The sequence below is a fragment of the Boleophthalmus pectinirostris genome, unplaced genomic scaffold, assembly GCF_026225935.1.
Source record: "Boleophthalmus pectinirostris isolate CB_2022bp ecotype Guang Dong unplaced genomic scaffold, ASM2622593v1 HiC_scaffold_10, whole genome shotgun sequence".
In the NCBI taxonomy this organism is placed as follows: Eukaryota; Metazoa; Chordata; class Actinopteri; order Gobiiformes; family Gobiidae; genus Boleophthalmus; species Boleophthalmus pectinirostris.
The window spans coordinates 28,228,566-28,237,877 of NW_026570971.1; the positions used below are offsets into that span (position 1 = coordinate 28,228,566).

At 41.4% G+C, this 9,312-nt stretch overlaps 1 pseudogene; it reads left to right on the forward strand.

Annotated features, from left to right (window-relative positions):
• The first annotated feature begins 3,153 nt into the window (after positions 1-3,153).
• LOC129410441 (tripartite motif-containing protein 16-like) lies at positions 3,154-5,962 on the forward strand (annotated as a pseudogene).
• Positions 5,963-9,312: the final 3,350 nt, after the last annotated feature.

Consider the following 9,312-nt stretch of genomic DNA (forward strand, 5'->3'; position numbering starts at 1 on the left):
GGCTCGAGGCTTTAGCTCTCCATCCAGTGTCTGGAGCGTCCAGTTTCTGGAACCTGGCCTGTGCAAAACAAGACCAGCATCAAGTAATACAATAATTAAGTATTGTCATTATAAATAAAATAGAAGATCACAATATCATAACATTTATTGTACAATAAGCTGTGATTGGCTTTAATGACGTAAGATTGCATTACCTTGTTGGTCAGTTCTTTCATTGGATATCAGAAATAAGTGTTAACGTGTCTGAACGAACGAACCCTGCACTGTGTCTGCTTCCTCTGCTTCCTGCAGAGGAAGCAGTTCATTTCTAAACCACCAGATGGCGCTATAGAACATACCAACACAGTGTCAACACGTGTCAGTACAGTGTTGGCAATATGTGCAACACACTTTGAGGCCTATACCCACCACTACAAGAGGCATCTAAAAGGGTTGGCAGCATAACAGTTACATCAGAGTACTTTTAGAGAAAGAACAGAACTTTTAGAGGGATATGCACCTACCTGCAGAAGCTCAGATACACCCAAGACCAACACAACACACAACTGAACAGAGCTAAACCAAGATTTAAGTGAGACTAAACACAGACTAAACCAGGACTAAATCAGAACTGAACCAGGACTAGATCTGTACTAAACCAGGATTGAATTTGGACTAAACTAGGATTAAAACATCACCAAAATAGATCAGAGAGGCTGTAGATGTGTCCAGGATTAAACCAGGATATACACTAAGACTAAACCAGACCTGAACCAGGACAGAAACCTAAAACATTCATTTTGTCTTCAATAAAAATGCTAACTGTGTTTAATAATTTCCTTAAATAAGCAAATGTAAAGTAATGTAATGTAAAATACAAATGTTAAGGGGCCTTCCACATAATTTGACGTCCTGTATGTCTGCAAACTCAAAGTGACGGTGATTCTAGTCCTGTGCAAATGCTCATGTCTGTAAATTAACCTCTTTTTCATCAACTCCACTTATTGTATGTTTCTACAATAAAACAGAGATTTTATTTTGATTGTTGTTCTGAACAAGTCCTGGAGTTGGAGTTGGAGGCTCGTGTGTCTCTCTGGAGGGAGTGTGTCTCTGTCTGTGTAGATCTGCTCCCTCACACACTGCTGTCTCTCTGCCTGTTGCTCCGCCTCCTGGTCACATGGGCCCTAAAACAGGAAGTAGATGAGCTCTCTCCCACTGGGCGTGCGCACTCTCACCCTGCCTCTCTGCTGCTGGGCGTCTCCAAGCTCCTTTGGACTCTGCACGTTTGAGTTTGTCTTGTAGTTTTACACACTCACAACACACACACACACACACACACACACACACACACACACACACACACACACACACACACACACACACACACACACACAGAAGAAGAACTCCTTCTAGACACATGTCTAATCAGTCTATGTCATGTGGTCATACAAGAAGTGCTCCACTGTGTTTTTAAACCCCACACATCTTCACTCAGTAATTTTTTCAGCCTTGGAATTGCCAATATCTACTGAACAAAAGGTAAAATGTATCTGTTAAATGGAAAACTACTGCTTCATGATGTCACAAGGTGGAACAGAGCATTTTGAGCTTTGGAGAAATAAACAGACTAATAATAAAGGGTTACTCAACCGTGTGAATGAAACAAAACACAACTCTAGGTATGTTTTGGATGAGGAAACAACATTATAACATGGCTTGAAGCTCACAAGAATTAATTTTGCTTAAAACAGGACCTTTAATTGGTTGATTTTCATTGAGAAATTTTGAGACTCATCACTATTTCTTCATGAACACTGCGTTATGTTCCACTTTAATTTTGCCTGCAGTCGCCTCCATTCAGGAATTTAGGAATGTTTTTCTTTAGACACTTTTAAAGGGACTGTTCAAAGTGTAATACCTTTTGTTCATCAGTAATATTTGTGGGGACAGCTGCCAGTGATAGTGAATTTGGTCGGGAAGACGTAAGTACGGAAAAGGGGGGTTGCCGTCATTATAAATAATCTTAAATTTGGCCCCCGCACCTGTCAGGCAGAGCAGTGGATTCACAACTTCCCCCAAGGGAGATAATGATAGCCTTGGAAACTGATAAATGTGCAGGACGTAATCAGGGCCGCCAGCTCCTCACACCCAGGCAGCTCTATTCTGGGAGGTGCAAAGGATTGTGGGTAAGGGGCGAGAGACAGAGAGAGAAAGGGAGGATGGGGTGAGGATTGTCAAGTCCTCAGGTGGATAAATAAAGGGAGAATCTTCTATAACCTTGTCTAGCCCTCCACCTGGTACTTATTTCACTTCACAAGGCCAAAGCAGACAGGTGGTGTTTTTTCACAGTCAAGTGCAAGTCCACGCGTAGTTTCTCACAGACTTCATAGACTATTGTTTTTGACAAGGTTGGAAAATGCTTTGAAACTGGGTTAAAAACACGAGATTAATAATATATAAGAGTTTGTGGTGCTATTACCTGACAAACCTAATACAGTTCAACATTTGTGTAGTAATTATAATGTTTAACAAGTTATTAAGACCCATACCTTCAATTTAAAACTATGACATAAAATTGTAGAATGTGGTGAACTATTTTAAAATGAAGACTCCATTGTAGACATAATCAGGAGCATTAACATTAAACTGACACAACTGTAAATATATTAAAAAAGCAGTAAACATTGGACCAAGAAATTGTGATATAGATAAAATATATTAAATATGAGAGTGGAGTAAATGTGTGAAGCAAGTGCAAAACCTGAGAATGAACCAGGATGAAGACGATAAATAATGGGATCTGTCCTGGTAACACACACACACACACACACACACACAATAATGAAGGTCACATTATTTCCAATTCAAAATGAAACATGTATTTCCTCATCTAGAAGCAGCACTGATGAAGAGGAGATTTGTTGTAAGTTTAGAAAAGCTGCCTCCTCACACCAAAGCACTGTCCAGTTACACTGATCCTTTAGATGTGCGTCTCTTTTCTTATCTCTTGTGTTGTTTGACTTGTGTCCAATGAACATGTGTGTGTTACATTGAACTGTTGACAGAGTCTCATTTGAATCCACAATAAAACATGTGTGTGTGTGTTTAAGTGGAGCTGCTCGCTGCTTCCTCCTCACATCTACACAGAGCAGTGGTGCAGTCTGGCTCCTCCCACAGCTCTCACTCCACTCTTAAGTTTCATTTGTGTCAAAGTGAAAGTGTTTGTGATTCAGGAGAGATGGCGCAGAAAGCAGTCGACACAGAAGCCTTTTCCTGCTCCGTGTGTTTGGATCTACTGAAGGATCCCGTGACTATTCCCTGTGGACACAGCTACTGCAGGAACTGTGTCCAACAGCACTGGGACCAAGAGGACCACAAGAGGCTCTACAGCTGTCCTGAATGTCGCCTCACCTTCAGCCCCAGACCTGCCCTGGTCAAAAACGTCCTGTTATCAGGTGTAGTAGAACAACTGAGGAAGACTGGGCTCACAGCGCCCCCTGCTGACCGCTGCTATGCCGGACCTCAGGATGTGTCCTGTGATGTGTGCACTGGGAGGAAGCTGAAAGCTGTCCAGTCCTGTCTGCAGTGTGTGGTCTCTTACTGTGAGCGCCACCTACAGCCTCATGATCATGTTGCAGCGTTTAAGAAACACCAGCTGGTGGCGCCCTCACACACACTCCAGGAAAACATCTGCTCTGAACACGACGAAGTGAAGAAGATGTTCTGCCGCACTGAGCAGCAGAGCATCTGCTACCTCTGCTCTGTGGAGCCAGCACAAGGGCCACGACACAGTGTCCTCTGCAGCAGAGAGGGCTCAGAGACAGGCAGAGCTGCCGGCCAGGAGGGCCCTGCTGCTCCAGAACCTCCAGCACAAAGAGACAGACCTGAAGAAGCTCCAACAGGAGGCCCAGGAGATCAGCCGCTCTGCCCAGACAGCAGTGCAGCGCAGCGGGGACAGCTTCACAGAGATGGTCCTTCTCCTGGAGAAAAGACGCTCTGAAGTGGAGCAGCAGATCCGCTCCCAGGAGCAGACCCAACTGAGCCGAGTCCAAGAGCTCCAGGACCAAGTGCAGCAGGACGTGAGTGAGCTGAAGAGGAGCCTCTCGGAGCTGGACACACTGGCCCTCACCCCAGGATCATAACCAGTTTCTACAGCTCTACACTTCACTGTCCACAGACACACAGAGCACAGAGCCAGTCAGGATTGACACACGGCCCCGGAGATACTTTGAGGACGTGAACAGAGCTGTGTCCAAGCTCAGGGACAAAGTGCAGCTCACTCTGGAGGAGGGTCTGACCAACGTCTCACAGGCTCTGAGTCGTGTGGATGTTTTACTGTCACCAGCTGAACCCAGCTCCAGAGAGGACTTCTTACAATACTCTACAGAAATCACTCTGGACACAAACACAGCTCACACCAAACTGTCTCTGTCTGATGGAGACAGAAGAGCAACATTTATGACTGAACAGCAGAGTTATCCTGATCATCCAGACAGATTCAGTGTCTATATTCAGGTCCTGAGCAGAGAGGGTCTGACGGGCCGCTGTTACTGGGAGGTGCAGTGGAGCGGGAAGTGGGTCTTTATAGCAGTTTCATACAAGGATATTCAGAGAAAAGGTATAGGTAAATCTTTCTTTGGAAACAATGATAAATCCTGGGCCTTAGACTGTGGCAAAACAAGTTATTCATTTAGATTTAACTCAGTTGAGTCCCATGTCTCTCGGGTCTCGTCCAGAATCGGGGTTTACCTGGACCACAGTGCAGGGGTTTTGTCGTTTTTACAGCGTCTCTAAAAAGTACCATGAGGCTCCTCCACAGAGTCCAGACCACTTTCACTCAGCCTCTCTATGCTGGAGTGTGTTTGGGCGCGAGTCCTGGAGTCACTGCATATTTCCCTAAACTCAAATAGAAGCTTTGTTCTCCACAGTTTGGACCAAATTTGTACCTTTCACTTTTAAATAATGAGTTAAAGGTTTAAACTACTATTTATGAGAGTTTCCCCAAAATATTGATATCTGCTAATTTATTGTTGTTGTTGTTGTTATCATCAATCTGTTATCATTAATCTAACTGGTATCAAAACTAGATTCTCATTTGATCAAGTGTTAGTTACAAACCCCCCCCCCAAAAAAGAGGAAACCTTTTTTATTATGATAATATTACAAAGAAACTCGGAAGAAAATCGTGTTATTTTGTGTTGAAAGTTACATTCTGTTGTCTTAGGAAATATTCTTCTTGTTATTGTTGTGGTTTCAAAATCAATCTTGAAATTTTATAGAAATGTCAAATCAGCAGTGGTGGAAGAAATATTTGATTTTATTTTTTTTATTTAAGTAAAAGTACAGATATCGAGGCAAAATATATATATCAACAAAAATATTAATTATAACATTTATAAACTTGCTGAAACATGTGGAGAATTAATCTTGTGACAAAACCTGCCACACGTTCCATAATATTGAGTCAGAATGTTGTGTGTCGCACTACAACACAATGATGCACTATTACTGTCACACTATTAGTGGAAAACTACACACATATTCTCAACATGTTTCAAATCAGAGCATTTTCACTTGATGTTCACATGTTCTTCCTCATGTCATGGAACTGTGTCACTCTTTTCTTTATCATCATGTCAAACTCGGATTGTCTTCTATCATTTCAATCAACACCAATCACACTGTGTTTGTTCTGGGTTTCCTCTGTGTACATTTGCACTGTGTTTTTGTTCACTTTTAAAGTCTCACTGTGGAACTTTTGTGCTGGAGGTTTTGTCTGGAATGTTCCACAGTATGGCATTAACCTGATCTATATTGTGTTTATTCAATGACAGATGTTTTATTGCTCAAAATCCATCATAGTTCTGATGTGTAACTTGAATCATAATTGTAAAAGTTGTTTGTGGTCACATCATGGGGAACACTGGTTCTACAATGGTGAAGGTTTTACACTCTTTAAATCAACAATAAATTCATAAATCACTTTGTTTTCCTGTGGCCTTTTCTGTCCCAAAATCTCAAATCCAGTGTAAAGTAGTAAAATATAGTGTGTGTTCACCTGACATCACAACACACTATAGGATCCTTCTAGTTGAACAGTGAGCTGGAGGACAGGTCACAATTCACTGGTGGAATGTGCTGTTTCACTGTCACACTGCATATTCTGCTGAATATCTCTGTCATTACTGGGCCTATCCACATGAAACACAAACAGGTTTGGCTCCTGCTCTGGACAAATCAACAAGGGTGTGTCATTATTCAAACACAAACACGTGCTTGTCGTCAGCTCCAACAACTTGAAGCCATAAGATCAAATATGACAAGTGTGTGGAGGCCATCCATATTTAAAGCTCCGTGTGTGGAAGCAGAGACACACTAGAGACACAATACAAGCTTTATGTGACAATTGTCTATGTGTCTTTATCATGTTCTGCCTGTTCATGTTCTCAAAACAAGGATTTATTTACAAAAGGAAGATTCACTGAGAAGAATCTTGATGTGAAAGAAGGTAAGAGGTTGTGAGTGTGGAGTTATCAGTAGTGTAGTGTGTGTGTGTGTGTGTGTGTGTGTGTGTGTGTGTGTGTGTGTGTGTGTGTGTGTGTGTGTGTTGTGAGTGTGTAAAACTACAAGACAAACTCAAACGTGCAGAGTCCAAAGGAGCTTGGAGACGCCCAGCAGCAGAGAGGCAGGGTGAGAGTGCGCACGCCCAGTGGGAGAGAGCTCATCCACTTCCTGTTTTAGGGCCCATGTGACCAGGAGGCGGAGCAACAGGCAGAGAGACAGCAGTGTGTGAGGGAGCAGATCTACACAGACAGAGACACACTCCCTCCAGAGAGACACACGAGCCTCCAACTCCAACTCCAGGACTTGTTCAGAACAACAGTCAGAATAAAATCTCTGTTTTATTGTAGAAAAATACAATAAGTGGAGTTGATGAAAAAGAGGTTAATTTACAGACATGAGCATTTGCACAGGACTAGAATCACCGTCACTTTGAGTTTGCAGACATACAGGACGTCAAATTCTGTGGAATTTTACAGATATTTTTACACAAATGGGTGATTACTAGAAACACAGATGACGTCTGTAATTATAACAATTTACCAGTGGACCTTAAAACTAATCAATAATTAGATCTACAGGAAGCAACAGACTAGAGGTGTTGATAATAAAATGTATTGATCACTTTTACTCCTAATTTTACAGAAATAAAACAGTTTAAAATTAAAATAGTACAATTGTGTTATCATCTTGTGAATGTTTGAATCACTGTATTAGTAAATTAATATTTGTCTAATTCTTAAAACATAATTGGGTTGAAGTATTTAAAATGGAAAATCTGTCTTATATTAGCAAATACTTGTTTCAACCATCTTCTAAATATTTCTTGATTTCAAAGATGGTTAGAACAAGTATCTGCCAGTCTAAGAGGCATTCCACCTTAAATATTCAAACCCAATCAGTTGGGTTAAAATTACCCAATGTTGAGTGGAAAATATAATTCGACATATAAATATATTCATTACCTGCCATAAAATATAAATAAATAAATAATACATAAATAAAATGACATGTGTAGTGTGTGTAGAGACTTGTCCATGTGTTTGTGTCCAGTTGGTTCGACTAGTGGAACGTCCTGCTCACTGGTCTCTCCAAACCAGCTGGAAGACCACTGCACTACATCCACAACACTGCAGCTCAGGTCCTGACTCGAGCCAGGAAGTACGAGCACATGCATCCTGGTCTCAGGTCTGTGCTCTGGCTCCTGTGGCTCACAGAATCCACTTGAAAGACTTTAAAGTGTCTCTGTTTGTGTCCAAGTGTCTCCATGACCGAACCCCAAACTCCATCTGTGACAAGTTAGAGCCACATGAACCATCTGACCAGGACTAAACCAGGACTAAACCAGGACTAAACCAGGACTAAACCAGGACCAAACCAGGACAAAACTAAAATGAAACCAGGACTAAACTTGGACTAAAGCAGAACTAAACCGGGAGTGAACCAGGAATAAAACTGTGAATAAACCAAGAATAAACTCAGACTAAACCAGGACTAAACCAGGACTAAACCAGGACTAAATCAGGACTAAACATGTTGAGTTTCAGTTTTCTGGAGCTTAAACCTGGAACAGTTTTCTGAACATGTGACACAGGCCTCTACTTTGACTCTGTTTAAATCCAGACTCAAAACGGTTCTGTTGAGCTGTGCATGTGACTGAAAGACTTTTATTCTGCACTTTTATCTTTTAATGTGAATTTGATGATGATTATTTATGTTTTGATTTGTTTGTTTTGTGATTTGAATGTCTCTTATTCTGTAAATCATTTTGAATTCATTTGTGTAAGAATTGTGCTGTACAAATAAACACACTTTGCCTGTCACAACCACACACTATGAGAAAACATGACAAAGACATGTGGGCCCCGTCTCCCTGATTTAAGTTGGACATGATTGACAGGTGGATCAGCCAATCAGAGACACACGTGGTCTGTTGGGGTCAAAATAAACATGGCGGCTTTTGCGTTTAAAAGAGGGAAAAAATAACACAGAGGAATCAACAAACGAATGACTAAACTGTTCTTTATGTCTGTGTTCCAGGTCTCAGGTTCGGCCTGGTGCAGAATCGTCTTTTCGTAGATTCAAGCGGCGGCTGTTGGCGTCTGCGGCTCCTGTGAACACTAACGCCCAGAGCAGGTTAAACACAGACTGTGGAAGCTCTGTAAACCTTCAAACACACTGATAATAACAGAAAATATATTTGTGTCACCTCTTTGATACCTTCATTGAGCCTTTGGTGTGGACGCTGAACTAAAATAACTCAAGCTTGGGAGAATGCAGCAACAACAGGCTGACTCGGACTTTCTTTCCTCTGCATTTTTATCCACGTGCTCTGAGGATGAGAGTCTTTTTACAGGCCTCACTGCTGTTTTAATCTGTGCTCTGTGGTAGAAAAAGACAAAGAAGAAAAGTAAACATGTTTAAATCAGCACTACTTAGACCATGATACATTTAACTAATACTTTAGTCCTTAAAACCACATGGATTCTGGTTGATTTTCTTTAAAAATGTGAGAATTAAGAATGTTAGAGGAATTATTTTTGCTCTTGTATTGTAACAAAACTTCTCATTTTGTGGTATTGGACTGGTATCGTATCGAGAAGTACACCAAGAGCAAGTATCGCAGTGGATCGGATCCTAAAAACATGATACTGAAACAAGACTACTTTACTTAAATCAACAATAAATTCATAAATCAGTTTGTTTTCATGTGGCCTTTTCTGTCCCAAAATGTCAAATCCAAATGTGATGTGGATTGTGTGTTTCACTGTC